General features: G+C 39.7%; 1 protein-coding gene across 1 annotated transcript in view; it reads right to left on the bottom strand.

Annotated features, from left to right (window-relative positions):
• Positions 1–14,765: 14,765 nt before the first annotated feature.
• The window catches only part of LOC122255254 (ethanolamine-phosphate phospho-lyase), a 28,098-nt gene continuing 27,863 nt past the window's right edge, over positions 14,766–15,000 (bottom strand). The window contains exon 9 of the mRNA XM_086538184.1: positions 14,766–15,000. This exon is cut by the window's right edge and continues 1,206 nt beyond it. The gene's annotated coding sequence lies outside the window, so the exon portion shown is untranslated.

Raw genomic sequence — 15,000 nt, 5'->3', positions numbered from 1 at the left:
CTTCACCTACGAAAACGCCGGCGACGGCCCGGAAAACGGGCAAAAAGCCTCTGTGGCCATTTCTCCTGAGCCGGATCGGAAGGGAGGCTACAAAGACAAAGACCGGCGGCGAATTCGGAGGGAGAATCCGGAGCCCCAAGACGAAGGGCTCAGTTCACTTGAGGAATTTGATAGTTCTTTTCAATTTATTAGTGCCTTTGGGACTCAACAAAGGGTCTTGCTGACGATCAGGATTTGCAAGGATGGGGGTATGATAATTGTCCCCAAAGATCAAACCATCCTGTCATTTCCCAGGGAGCGAAGGAGCTCACACATGGAAAGAATGTGAGCACGATCTGGCCAACTGTAAGCCCAAGCCAAAGTGTGGCATTTGTAGCAAGCAACATAACACTGAAGTATGCCACAAGGCACAAAAGAAGGGACAGTCATTTTCTTGCACTTTTGAAATTGGATATACAACCTCTAGCTTTCTTTTTCAGATTTTGCTAAATCTTGAATTTTTCAAATCTATACCATCTTCGTCCAGCCTTGTCTCAAATTTTCCATGTCTAAGGATTTGTTTTATGTTTCCGTAATAACCTCTCTTGTAACTGTATACTTTCGTTCAATGATTTTCCCTGTAATAAATAGAAATTCATATCCCGGAGTTCATCTTTATGTTTTGTGAACTAGATGAAGCATTGACCGCATGTCCAACCCTCTTCCCCTGTTATGTTCTGCCACGTTTTGAGAATGACAATACTCATTCATGATTTCTGGTGGTTTTGCACTACATGGATCAGGTTGCGCGTTGGGATCTAGACTTTCTCGGGCGATTGTGCTGTTTTCTTGCTATAAGAATTTCCCTTAGTAAGTCTCCTTTAGTTGTGGTACTTCCCCTAGACTCCATCGTTTCTTGGATTAGCTTTTGGTAATTTTCTTGTGATCACGAGGATACAAGAGGTAGCATGTAAACTGTAGCTATTGTTGTACTTGCCCCATTTGTTGCGGCTTCATTTGCCTTGAGTTCTACGATGGTGTCTTGCTTTATTTTTTCTTACTTAATAGTGATTTCATTGCTGATGTTGTTATTCCTCCTCCGTTTTCATTTACCTTATCATTCCTACAAATGTAATAGACGTCGAGTCCTTATGTTTGGATTCAGTGATGTATATTACATCTGGTTTATTCGTTCCAATCATTGTCTCTAAATCTGGTAACTTCAAGACTGAACCGTATATTTGTACAAACAATTTCCAGATAATCTTTCGATATTCAGTCTGTCCGCATTGGTATTGTGTAATCTACCCCTTGGGGATCTCTCACCCACCAGGTAATTATATTTTTTCTCGCTGTTCTTTTTTTTGCTGTTCTTTTATTTTCGTACCAGTTCCTTGGCATCTATGCTCATATTTTCTCATACTCAAAGTTCCTTGTATTTCCTCATGAGAGGCCAGGTTTTAAGTCTTTTTTTTATCACGCCAGAACTACTTGTTTTGTGAAGATGCGTTTTACTTTCAAAGGACGTCCTTTGCCCTTTTCGATTACTCTCATCCTGTGGGAATTCAGGATTTCTAGCCTTGAGGATACCAATAATCAAATTCTTACCTCCGAGCAGCAACTAATCTCTGGAGACAGGTCAAACAGTTATAGTGATGGCCACTATCCGTCGAACAATCATTACCTTAACCAAGGTCAATGAAGAGTCTGAAGCCTGGTCAGATGGCGTATAGAAAAACACGTATGAGACGGGAGGGAGAAATTGCACTGTCCGGCAAAGTACCCACTTCCTGTTCTCCCTGTTCTAGCCTGACCAAGGACTTTAATGTCTTGAAAGGCAAGCTGTCATATTAGAAGAAGTGGCCATTATTTCTAAGTAGTTTGTGATAAGGATAAGGGTAAGATGTCAAAGTATCCATCCAAACTGGCTCAACTTCTATTTAACTAAAGGGCTTAGTCGAATATTATTTTACATGCTGATAAAAAAAAAAATATGTACACACACACACACACACACACACACACACACACACACACACACACACACACATATATATATATATATATATATATATATATATATATATATATATATATATATATATATATATGATCATTTCGAAGACAAGACCAGTATCTATAATCAAATTAATGTATTAACAAGGCATTTTTATGAAGTACTGTTCGATTGATATGATGCAGTTTTTGTACAGCAAAATGTGATTTGAGTGTTTTGCACATTTTGCACTGATGACATGAAGCTGGTTTTGCACCCAAAGCTGCATCCAGTACATATTGTATAGTATACTGATATCTTATGTGTAGTCCGTTTAGTGCAACATACTGCCTCCTCGACAGACCATTATAGACTTCATAAGGGTTGTCCATAGCTGATGTCCAAGCAATACTTTCGTGATACCAGATAGTAACGTGTCCAATCTTTTCCAACTTTTCTGTAGTCCATACCTGATTCTCATAATTTCTTAGACAGCTAATAACACTTTTTTCATTTGATTAAGAAATAATTGTATAGCATAGTGTGGTTCTATATTGGAAAGTGCCAATTTAGCTAACTGGGTCGACTTTGTCACATAATGAAATCCCTATATGAGAGGGTATCCAGTACTGTGGCACTTGCATCCCTTTTCTGGAAGTCTGGGTATTTGGTTCAGAATATTTCTGGATACAATGTTTCCTGGGCAAAATGCAGTGATCCTATGGCGTGTACCCTGGCTGTCGGTAAAGACAGCCAGGCCGCTATCCACTACCTTTCTTTATAGCATGATGTATGGCTATTGATTCGGCCTCAATTATGCTTGCCCAGTCTGAAATTCCCACACTTCCCTCAAGTGAAATGTCAAAAATAGGATTCCAATCCCAGCCGCTCCATGAGGGTCAGTGGAGACATCACAGTAGATTGCAAGTGGGGGGGTCGCTATGAAGGGGATGTAGAATATACTCGTCCATATACTCGTGTATATGCATTAGTTCTATAGGTAGTTTTGTTTCCGAAATATTAAAAGCACCAATGTTTCACACACAGAAGCTGAGTATGGTCTGGGTAGTTGGAGTGCATCAGAGTCGAGCAAACCTGACTCTGCAATTGCTCTCATTTGCTAGATTTTGCGAAATCTGTGATTTGGGTTGAAGCTGCAGGATTTTTTAAAAATTCCAAGTGCCGTGTTAGGGGGAAGGTGAATAGCTGACAGAATAGTGGCACAAGTGTCGTCCCTGCACAGGAGCCAGATCTGGTCCACTGGCCGTCTGACTTGCCTTCATAGACCTTGTCCCTAACTTGGGCTTGCAAGTACACAATAGATCACTGAAAGTCGATCCACGGTCTGTTTGTCTCCGTGGCTGTCGGAAGTGGACAAGGGGTTGCTCTCGATTACTTTTGGTTGTTTGACACGGCCAGGAAGTCTGATTACACAGGTCTGCCAGGGCTTATATGTGAAGTAATGCGGTCTTAATTTTATTTTGTGATAATGGATAATGACATCGATATGAGGGAAAATGTACTAACAATAAACTTATAGGAATGCGACTACAAGGGTTCTCCTTTTTCTTATATTCCTTCAGTCTACCCGTCTGCTTTCTGTATTAGATATAAGTTTAGTGCTCTCACTTCTAGGAATTAGCAAATGTAAAGGCAGATATCATGATCTGGGGATATGGGTAATCTACACTGTCTAGGTGAAAATTGATTCCAGCCACCATAATGGACCCGGCATTTCAGCTTAACTCTGTGAGATTTGTTCTTACAAAAGTAAGCTGCACCCACACCAATATATTTTTGTGTTGTGGTGAGAATGGTGGTAAGTAGATAAATAATGATTTTAATAATTTAGGGTTTGGGGATAGACTCTTATGACTTCAGTCAATTTGTGTCTGTTCATTGTGCTTTTGAAATACCCCATGTACAATGAATGGTCAGGGTTACAATCCAACGACTGCACTACGTTGCAGTGAGTATATCTTGTAGGATATTAACAGCTATGTATACCATCGAGTAGATATGTATGCCATGGGCCAGAGCTCTCATGATGCCAACAACATCTGATTGTAGTGAGAAGTCGTCGTTGTCTGATAAGCTTTGTCCTTTCGTGCGAAACCGGCACTTGGGAATGATCCGTCTGCGAAGTATGTGATACTACCTGGAGGAATGATATTTCTGATTTACTCTGCCTCTCATCAATCTGGAGGCTAGGTATTGCCTCTTTCTTCTAGTCGAGTTCTTGACCACAGGCTTAGTCATGATATGTGCTCACTGTCCTTGTCCTTGACTAATAATTATTTTCTAGAGCAGAGGAGATTTGCAAACAGCCCATTATCATGATTGAAATATCACCTTCCTTATTAGGTGTCCATGAGCACCTGAATGGACTTACTGAAGAGATGTGCTGCCACCAGATCGATTTAAGTGGCTAGGGAAGATTTGCTTCCTTACAATAGCTCGACGTTTTCGGATCCCCATGGACACCCAAAACGATCCGGGCAGACTCATTTTGGATTAGCTCAAGCCTGTCTAATGAGTTTGGGTGTAACAGTATTCAGGGAAACAATGTCAATGTGACAGATCGTATGTACATAAAATGCTATTAGGATCTCATGTCCAACTCGAATGCTCTTCCTGCAGTCAAATGCCCTCATGATACTATAATACCAGAAAGTAAGCTTTTGGTATTAGAATAACAGCACCCACTCCAGATCCAGTAACTGGGCATGGATTTTTTAACCTTGGACATCCATTTTCAATGGTCTTCCAGTTCTGGAGAAGGGAAAATATCCACCATGAACAACTGGTTAGTTGCAGGAATGCTATCCTACCCTGCAGTCCTTGGTGGGAAAGGATTGGATAAGGAATCCCATAATTTCCAAGGGCTGAACAGGAACTACTCTTAATTCCCACAGAGAATGTGGTATCTGAATCTGCAAGCCTTAGCTCTAATGAAGGGAAGTCCGTCTACATGAAGATGTTGTTACTGACTTTTGGCGGTGATGGTTGACTGATGTTACTAGTCCACATAGAGTATTTGCTTCGCATATTGTCTCATATCAGTAAAGTAAGTTCGATGGCCAAAAATCTCGCACCATTCCATCCATTTCTCCTGTCTATACCACTTGGCTTGGGACTACTAGGACCTGTATCCTCTTGCTACTTCACCTCCTTTAGCCCCACCTGTGATTTCACGGCAAACACCACATCAGAAAGTTAATTACATCTCTTATGATGTGAAGTTATCCAGAGTCATTTATACCTTTATCTACATTTGTCGCAATGAACTCTGTTCAACAGACAGTGTCCCACTGCCCCAGCACCCGGAGGACGGCCAGTTGCAGCATTCATTGTTGATGGTATATATATATATATATATATATATATATATATATATATATATATATATATATATATATATATATATATATCATATATATGTATATATATATATATTTATATATATATAATATATATATATACACACACATATATTATATATATATATATATATAGATATATATACACATATATACACATATATACACGTGTGTGTTTGTGTGTTTGAGCGTGTGTGTGTGTGTGTGTGTGTGTGTGTGTGTGTGTGTGTGTGTGTGTGTGTGTGTGTGTGTGTGTGTGTGTGTGTGTGTGTGTGTGTGTGAACTTTCTTGAGTATATCCATGACCGCTCGGCCAAAACCTGCGTGGTCATACACTTCTCTTTTTACTTGCATACTGACTCATACACACACAGAAATGACAGATTCACACATTTTTACTGTCTCGCTAACGAACGGGTGCTGATACCTTAGATAGATTGTGGTAGCCTACCTCTACAATAGCTTGCTTACGCTACACGGTTGATTTCTTTCGGGACATAACAGGGGTATAGTCCAGATGAATCACTTTAAGGCGATAAGAAATTGCCGATTTGGGATTACCCCTTCTTTTCATTATGAGAATGATGTAGGTGTGCCATGAGTTTGGAAAAGTCAGATTTTCCAAATATCATTGTACAATTCTAACAAATTAATTATGGCGTCATGATTAAGATGCTTTATCGTCTCATATCGTATCTCGTCGAGGCCTGGGGATATTGAACTACAGGCTTCTTGGGCTCGGACAAGCTCTTCCGTAGTTAGATTTTGATTGTAATTTAAGACATCTCCTGTCACAAGGTGTAAAGGTTGCCGCTCAGCCGCTTCATCGGTCGTCAGGAATGCGGGATGATAAGTGTCTAAGCTGCCTGTGTAAGAAAACTGCCTAGTGAATGCATTCGCGATGTCAAGTTGAATCGAAATTTGTTCCCTCATATGCGAGGTTAGATATTTTTTATTGAAAGAGGGCCAAACCTGTGATATTGATGTATCAGTATTCATTATACAAGCGCAGTTTCACTAAGAGTGTCATTTGGCTTGTTTGATTTTTATACGAGCACTACCTCTCGCTATTTTGTAGTTTCGAAAGTTATCATTTGTGATGTTATTTTTGAATCATCTGTTGGCCCTATTTTGTCCCCACAGCGCCCTGCGGCAATCTGGTGTTCGCCATGGAACCCTATGCTTAACGCTATTTGTCGAGGCCGTAGACATGGTTGCCACTACTGCCTCTAAAATGAAATATTGAATATTGTTTACTATATCTATAGTTTTTTTTTTCCTAATAACTTCGATCTTGACGCCCGGTTTGAAGTTGGCCTAGTCTGTTGAAGGCATTTTTGTGTTGTCGCATGTGTAGTGAATGAAAATAAGGTGGCCACTTCCCAACAGTCGCTGTTGTTGTGCCATATACACTTGGCTGCTTTGTTGAAAAGACCAGAGATAGGTCACTAAACCTCAAATTACTATAATAATCGGCCACGCGCGTCGGACCGTAATCCCACCTACAGAACCTGCAACATAAGCATTCAAGCAGCCAACCGACGTTTCTCGTGGGACGTCAAGGCTCGCTTCCCGGGGGCAGGCTTTCTCATTAACCACGACCTCCTCGTTGATGTCGCTGACCGCAAGCTCCTTGAGCGGCAACTTTCCAGGCGACCCCCCTCGGCTGTTGTCCTCACCTCGCCTACATCAACGGGCCCTCCGGTGCACTCCACGCCCATTCCTTGAGAAACTCCAAGCAAGCCTTTGCTGAAGTGGAGCGCATGGGCCTATGCTAGAAAGCATCGAGCCCTTGGGATTCATCTTTGCACCTCGTCAAGAAGCCTGGCTGGACCTGGAGAGCTTGTGTTGACTATCGACGCCAGAACCTCATCACCAAGCCTGACCACTACCCTCTTCCGAGTATGGCGGTCCTCACCTCAACCTCCACAGGAAAATATCTTCTCCAGACTTGGCCACCTGAAGGGTTATTTCCAAGTCCGTGTGCAACCGGAATACGTCCCCAAGATGGCAATGACCACGCCCTTTGGGACATACACCTACTTCACCTTCGGCCTTCGGAATTTAGGGGCAAACCTTTAGCGGCTAATGAATGGCATCCTCAGTAGCCTTTCCTTCTGTCCCTGCTACTTGGGCGACATCCTCATCTTCTCCAGCAACGGTACCACCATCTCGAGCACATCAACAATATACAGCAACTCCTCCGGAACAACAAACTGGTCGCACATTACGACAAATATCTCTTTTCGGCACCTCCACTGTGGAATTACCCGAACACGAGATCTCCGCAGCCGGCATCCGCCCTCTTCCCTCCAAACTGGAAGCTTTTAAGGACTTTCTGATATGCACCATCATTAAGCATCTCTAGGAATTCATTGGTATGGTCAACTACTACCACCTACTACTTCCCAGCCCTGGTGCATCCCTCACCCTCACCACGGACGCCAGCAGTGCCGCAGTTGGGGCAGTCATCAAGCAATCCAACAGCACATCTCTACTATTGGACTTCTTCAGCAGAGAGGTCAGGTCAAGTTGAAATATAGCACCTTCGACCGCGAACTGCTTGCTGTCTAGCTCAGTTCGCCATTTCAGATTCCTTCTGGAAAGGGTCAATTTCACCATCCGCATGGACCATCGGCCCAGGGTCCACGCTTTCTCCAAGGCTGGTTAAACCTGGTCACAGGGTTGGCAGATTCATATCAAGTTGATTTAAATCGTGATTTAAAATCAACGTAATTTAAAAAAAATAATTGATTTAAATTACTCGTTTTATGATATATACAAATGACAAAAGGTTTGTTGTTGGTGGTTTTAAACCTTTAAATCAACAGAATCAAAGATAAGTAAGTAATGAGCTGTGGCTCAATTTTCGTTTAAGTATGTACATGTAAAGTCTTTTTTAAATATGTTTCTTATTTCTTTCTTATTACATTTATCACACAATGTAACACTTTTTTTTAAGAGAACAGTTTGTAAAAAATCACAAATAACATAATGAAGTACAGGATAATAACAAAAGTTTAGCATCCCTAGTAATAGAAGAGCTTTAATAACAATTTTCAAAACTCAAAATAACATTGCCATTTAAATGTTACAAATAGGTACTTTACTATAATAGTTACATTTCCCAAAAAGTTGGCTTTTTCAGCTAAAAGACACGCCTTCCCTGTCTTTTTCAATGTAACCAGGTGACAAAACACTTCCATTTGCTAATCCAAAAATCGAATGGCAAATGGACCACCTCTTGAGGTCATCCATTTTAAAAGAAGACGGCCCAAGAACTGTCATTTGTGCAATTCAACCGGGGGCAAAAATATTGTTCAAAATATAATTATGAGCATTAATTGGGCAAAAATTATGCACTGGCATGCGCTTCTGCATAGTGACGTTCCTGGCAGCATACAGGTACCATTGACAACAATGGTATTTCATAAATAAATCATAAAAATACAACACTGAATTTTCAAGCACTTTCTTTGAAATTCAAGCAAATTTCAAGGACTTTCCAAAGACATATAAGAATCAAGCACTTTTCAAGGACAAAGCCAAATTCAAGCAATTTTCAAGGCTTGCACAATACCTGAAATCCACAAGGGGGGGGGGGGTTCAACAATGTAACAGGGGGACGAAAATAAAATGGCAATTGCATGCTTGATTCAGTGCACACAAAAAGGCCGGCTTCAAAGACAGCTTTTTGTTTGTAACTGTTGTTACACACATGTAACTATTGTCGCTCATTGACTTTTGTAAAGCTGTGATTAATAACAGTCTCAAATATATTCATCTCTAATTCATTTTTAGTTCTTTAAATAAGTTAAACAATTTTCGCAGCCTCGACAATGCAATAATATGTGCATCATTTTGTAAAACTCAAATGAAAGTAATGATTACTTTTAAAATGATACAAATGTGTACTTTAGTATCTCATGAGGGTCTCTGAAATCAAATTTATGTTCCGTGCTTAGAATAAGAAATCAATGTTCACAGCCTCAACAATGCAAATAATATGTAGATCATTTTGTAAAACTCAAAAAAGTAATCATTAGTTTTTCAATAGCTTTAAAATTTTACAAATAGGTACTATAGTGTCACTCTTCGACTGTTTCCAAGTTGTGTCTAATAACAGCCTCTGATATCCAATTCATGTTCAGTGCTTTGAATATGAAAACAAAATTAGAACAATATAATATGTTGTTAAGGACAATGTCATATTCTGCCAAGAACAAATTTATATACTGTTAATTAAGGGCAATGTTAGGAGTAAAATTTTTGATAAGATTAACATTGATGTTATTATTAGGGTAAGATTTCTTTGTAATTGAGCTTGAGATTTTAAAAATATATATCTAAAAAATTGTTTAAATAAAAAAACCTGCTTTAAATAAAAATAAATAAAAACACAACCCTGGGCCAACACCCTATCCCGAATCGAATCGGGATTGACTACGACGACCTCGCCACCACCAAAGAGAAGGATCTCTATTGCACATTCATCTCCTTCAGCAGGTCATCTCCTTCAGCAACGACAACCTTACTCTGCTCTGTGATGTAAGCTGTGGCCAACTCTGACCCCTAAGCAATTTCGCAGCAAGGTATTCAACCTGTGGTACTATTATTGAGAAAAGCCACCCTTAATCTCATTAGGGTGATGATCACCCTCCTGGACGGTTATGATGACTCACAAGAGAGGCATGAATACGGACTTGCAGCTATTTCAAAATTAATGCATACTTCGCAGTAGTACAGCAGAACATCCTCAAGTGACTATGGTTCGAAGGAATGAACTACCAAGCATATGCAGAGCTATGAATACAGATAAAGTAAATATCAACAGTCATAGACTATAAATATCAACAGACTTTAAATATAGACTTTAAATATCAACAGACTTTAAACATAGACTTTAAATATCAACAGACTTTAAATATAGACTTTAAATATCAAGACTTTAAACATAGACTTTAAATATCAACAGACTTTAAACATAGACTTTAAATATCAACAGACTTTAAACATAGACTTTATATATCAACAGACTTTAAATATAGACTTTAAATATCAACAGTCATAGTCATGGACATTGGCAGACTCAAACTGCTCCCCTACTCCTGCTATCTGAGGAACAAAACTGGAGAAGCCAATGATAGGAAAGGAATATCATTCAGAAAGGAAATCCAGCACAAATTTTTTGATGATTCTGATGAAAAGCTGGTTTTAGGAACAAAAACCAGCAGAGGTGCTATGATATATATGTACTTGCCACTAAGAAGGCCTAATCTTCCCCTGCAGGATTTATGTTGTGCCAACCACTCAACACTTAACCCACTGCGGACGGATGTCATGACATACATGACATAGGAGCTTTGGCCTGACGACAGGCATCATGACGTACATGACGTTCGGGGATTTTGGATCACTGTGCTATTTTATTTTGCTATGAAAAAGGAATGAGTGATAATGGCTTCTGCAGTCATAATAACTATAATTACCGTAACATCGTGCTAGCTTAACGTCCAAAATCTAGATGGCACCACTTTTTCCTAGCACCAGCAGGAGAGAGAGCCTTGAATGGCACCCATCCACGGTCTAGCAAGCACTATCTTTATAGAGCGATGACACACACTAAGTTGACAAACTTTTGCTCAGAAGTACCGCCGATGAAGGATGTGCAGGCAGAACGGGAAGAGGAAGGTGACTCATTCCATACCCAGTGTCTAAAATGTACTCATGTGCCAATATGGATGCCTTTCACTGTGGTACTCACAGTCACAAGCATAGGTTTCATTCCTCTTCCCTATCTCTACTTGTTATCTTTATTGTAGGTGGTTATATGTTTTGTATTCGCTCATGACAGCACAAAAAAACGAAAAAATAAAGTTGCCTTTTGTCCTCCCATAAAACAGCAATACTTCTATCACATTGAGTATAAAGAAAATAATGAGCTAATATGGATAATATACTACAATTTTAGTCTACTGCAGCACTGGTAGAGCCTGTCATATGGCACATATAAGTCTCTAAACTCAATAAAACATACAAAAAAATAAAACACAAAAAATGCTCTAGTTTTACAATGAATGACTGAAAGAGAGTGGAAAGATTCAAATTATAATGCTTCAAGCAGTCTCTCTTTAAAATAAAACCTATCCTGGAGGCTGGGCAAGCAAATTTATCCCCGTCTGCAATGGGTTAATAACAGAGCAGGTGATCTGGTTGTCAATAAAATTACAAGAATGGTTGCAGATGTAGACTTTCCTACCTTCATCACAAGGAACAAGGCAACTACTCCAGGAATTGCCCTTTGCAACAGTGAAGCCCACCAAAATTTCCTCATGCTACCGGGCCCTGCAACCACAAGTGATCATCTGTCCATCATTCTCAAGATATCATCCAACCCAATACTGAAAAGCCTGAACACCATGAGATACAACTTATAAGTTGCTTATTGTGTTGAATTAAAAGAAAACCTCCAAATGAAGCCTGCAGCACTTAAAGAGATTGATGAAAAAGCTCAAAAGTGATATAATGACAATAAAACAACATTTAAACAACATGTACTGAAGATCAGTTACAGGATTATTTTACATTCATGACTGACAACAGAACTGATATGGCTATACTTACAACTGAATAACTTGCAAACCAATGCAGGAATTCAAGGATGGTCAAAAGACTTGTGAGTAAGATACAGAATAATGTAGACAATTCTCATTCAGAAAAGGAAAAAAACAGTAAATGGCCTGCAAGAAAAGTATCTTGGAATCGAAAAGATCCACAGTCCTTTTGGTTAAAAAATATGATGTTCATGGGAAGTGATGACACTAAGAATAGTTTCCTCCTCAATGAATAGAATCAAACGGTCCATAAAGAAGAAACTGTTTCCAGATTACAGAAGAAGAAGACTTTGACAATGATTTCTGGGAGACCATAATCAAGGAAAAGGAAGATACATTGACCTCCTATCTCCAGAAACTGCTACTCCCCACTAATGGCAAAGATCACCCCAAGAGACACCAGACTCACTGTACCAAGTTTCAAGAACAAAAGTGCTCCAGGCAAGAATAAGATCAATACCACAATTCTATAGAATCTTCCCTAACAAGATGTTGCTTCGATTGTTATTCATATACAAAGCTTCTCTTATAGCTTCTCTTATAGAGTTCTTCATAGATGCAAGAATAAGGATACTGAAACCTGGGAAAAATCCAAGAACAGTAAAGAACTACAGACCCATTTCTCTACTGGAAGTCCCAGGAAAAGTTCTCAAAAAGACTGTGAAGTCAAGATGACAAAATTACTGGTCTGCAAAACCCTAGGCAACATGGCTTCAGCCCAAGCAGAGGAAAGTATAAATCATTGCAATAATTTATGGACTTATAGCTAATGCTATGAAGCAAAGGAGTCAAGTAAATGTGGTCCAAGAGATGTGGCCAAAAATCTTTGATAAAGTATGGCACTTGGACCTGAAACTAAAGATAATCAGACTCAAACTTCCGATGCCTTTCACCAAGCTAATAAGTGATTTTCTAGAAGTTAGTAGCACAAGTGAAGCCGCCTCCCTCACCAGTGGAATCCCATGGGGGAGCTGCCTCTTACCAATACTGTTTACAATTTATATAGTAGATCTGCCTGAACCATCACAAGGGAGCAGTCATTATATCTATGCTAATGACAATGACCTCACAGATAATCACATATGAAGGTAAATCAATCAACATGATGGCACACAGGACACTGAGACAATAAACCACAGAGACAATAAACCATTATGAAAGACAGTGGGAGACTTCAGGAAGTAATCCCTGTGGCCAAAATTATATTGTTGCAACTAATAATGGACAAAGAAAACATCGACAGAGGAAAGAAAAATATAAGGTTTCCCCTGACATAAATAAAAGAACACAGAAAGCAAGACATCACCTTACCCAGATAAGATTTCACACTCAAAGCCCTGAAACCAAGCTATACATTTATAAAGCTCTAGTGCAGGGCATTATGAATACCTGCCAGTACTTAACGCAGTTTCAAAAAGGCAGATTATGAAGCTACATGCTATGCAGAACCAAGCAGGCAACTGGGTTCTGAACTTCACCTATCCTCAAGTAGACACTAAACAATAGATCTATGCAAGACTAAGAATCAAGGCGAGCAACAAAAGGCAACAATAACTTCAAAAAAGAATGATTTGGAGCTCAATAATCGTCTACACTCTCGTCCAACAGCCTCACAATGATCAGTAAAAAGGAAGACAAAGAAGTAATCTTCATGGTATCAGGCAAAGGAGACCAAGGAAATAGTAATGAGACAAGAACACAAGACAATATAAATCAAAGATGACCAGCAAGCTATTAAGAAGATAGAAACAGCAAACCAAAGAAGAAAGAAGAACAATGGTCAAGAATATCAGCAATCCTTATGAACATGCAGACAAGGAAGAGGTCCTGCAAGTAAGTTTAACCAAATTTTAATCAAGACCACAAGTAAACCTAAAGAGCTTCACTTTGTCAAGCTTACTTTCGGAGTGCAGCCTGGGCGTGGGTATATGGCTGCATCCCATGGGGGTTGATTTGGGATGCACATGCATGTAATTTCTCCCACTTCTTTCCCCTGGTCTTAGAAACTGTACCCTTTCTCCATCTTTTCTGAGCTTTCCTTCAATCACTTTATCTCTTCACATAGTTCATTTCCACTTTCCCCCCACCCCTTTTTATCACTTCTTCTTACACTTTCCATCTTTCCTATACACTCTCCTTGTACTTCTTTCTTTTGGCTGACCTAAAATAAAAAACTGATACTTTCTTCAACTTTGCTCAACTTTCTCACCCTCACTTTAACTCCTACCAAATTTCCTTTCCACTATCCCTCCAGCTCCTTTCACCACTTCCTTTTCCACTTTTCATATTAACCCAAATGCTCCGGGTCATTGATAACTGGCGCGCGATGCACTTCCGGGAGGCTACCGCGTAAGCATAAACTCATTCCGGGGTCTTATCTTATCTTATGACGCCCGGCATTGAGGTGCCCGCATTGAGGTGCCGTCACCTTACATGACGACCGGAGTTTGGGCCAAGAAGGTGCCATCTTCACTGCATGCCATCCGGAGGATTTGGGTTTAAAAAAAATTAAATAAATAAAAAAATAATCAAGTATGTGAACAAATAAATCTTTAACCCTTACTCCTGACCAGTATTCACCACCAAATTCAAGATTAAGACTAAGTATAAAAAGTCATTCCTTCCTCAAGATTCCAGAGCTCTAAGATCCCAAGATGCAACATACAACCTCTCCCTGAGTTTTCAAGTGGACATTCCTATATAATAAAGAGATAAGCAGATAGTCTCATCCTCCCACTACTGCACATACTCCTTATTAATTTTCCCAACTTTTCTTCATCTCAACTCTTCGTCAAACTTACCTGTCACCACTTCCACCTCAGTGGGAGTGTTCAGTCCAGTCCAAAAGGACCAGATCAGAATCACTGATCAACTTTACTACTTGCTCATCTTTACCATCCACCCGCAGGGTACCCCATAATGCATGGTGAGTATTAAAATCACCAAAAATTGATTGATTTTGCAGATATGAAAAAGCTAACCAGAAATAACCATATCATCTGGTAGGCAATAAACTGAATATGAAGTCTGAT

Source organism: Penaeus japonicus, unplaced genomic scaffold (genome assembly GCF_977035675.1).
Source record: "Penaeus japonicus unplaced genomic scaffold, GWHDUDI00000001_assembly GWHDUDI00000001, whole genome shotgun sequence".
NCBI classification, from domain to species: Eukaryota; Metazoa; Arthropoda; class Malacostraca; order Decapoda; family Penaeidae; genus Penaeus; species Penaeus japonicus.
This window is presented reverse-complemented; position numbering and strand designations above follow the sequence as displayed.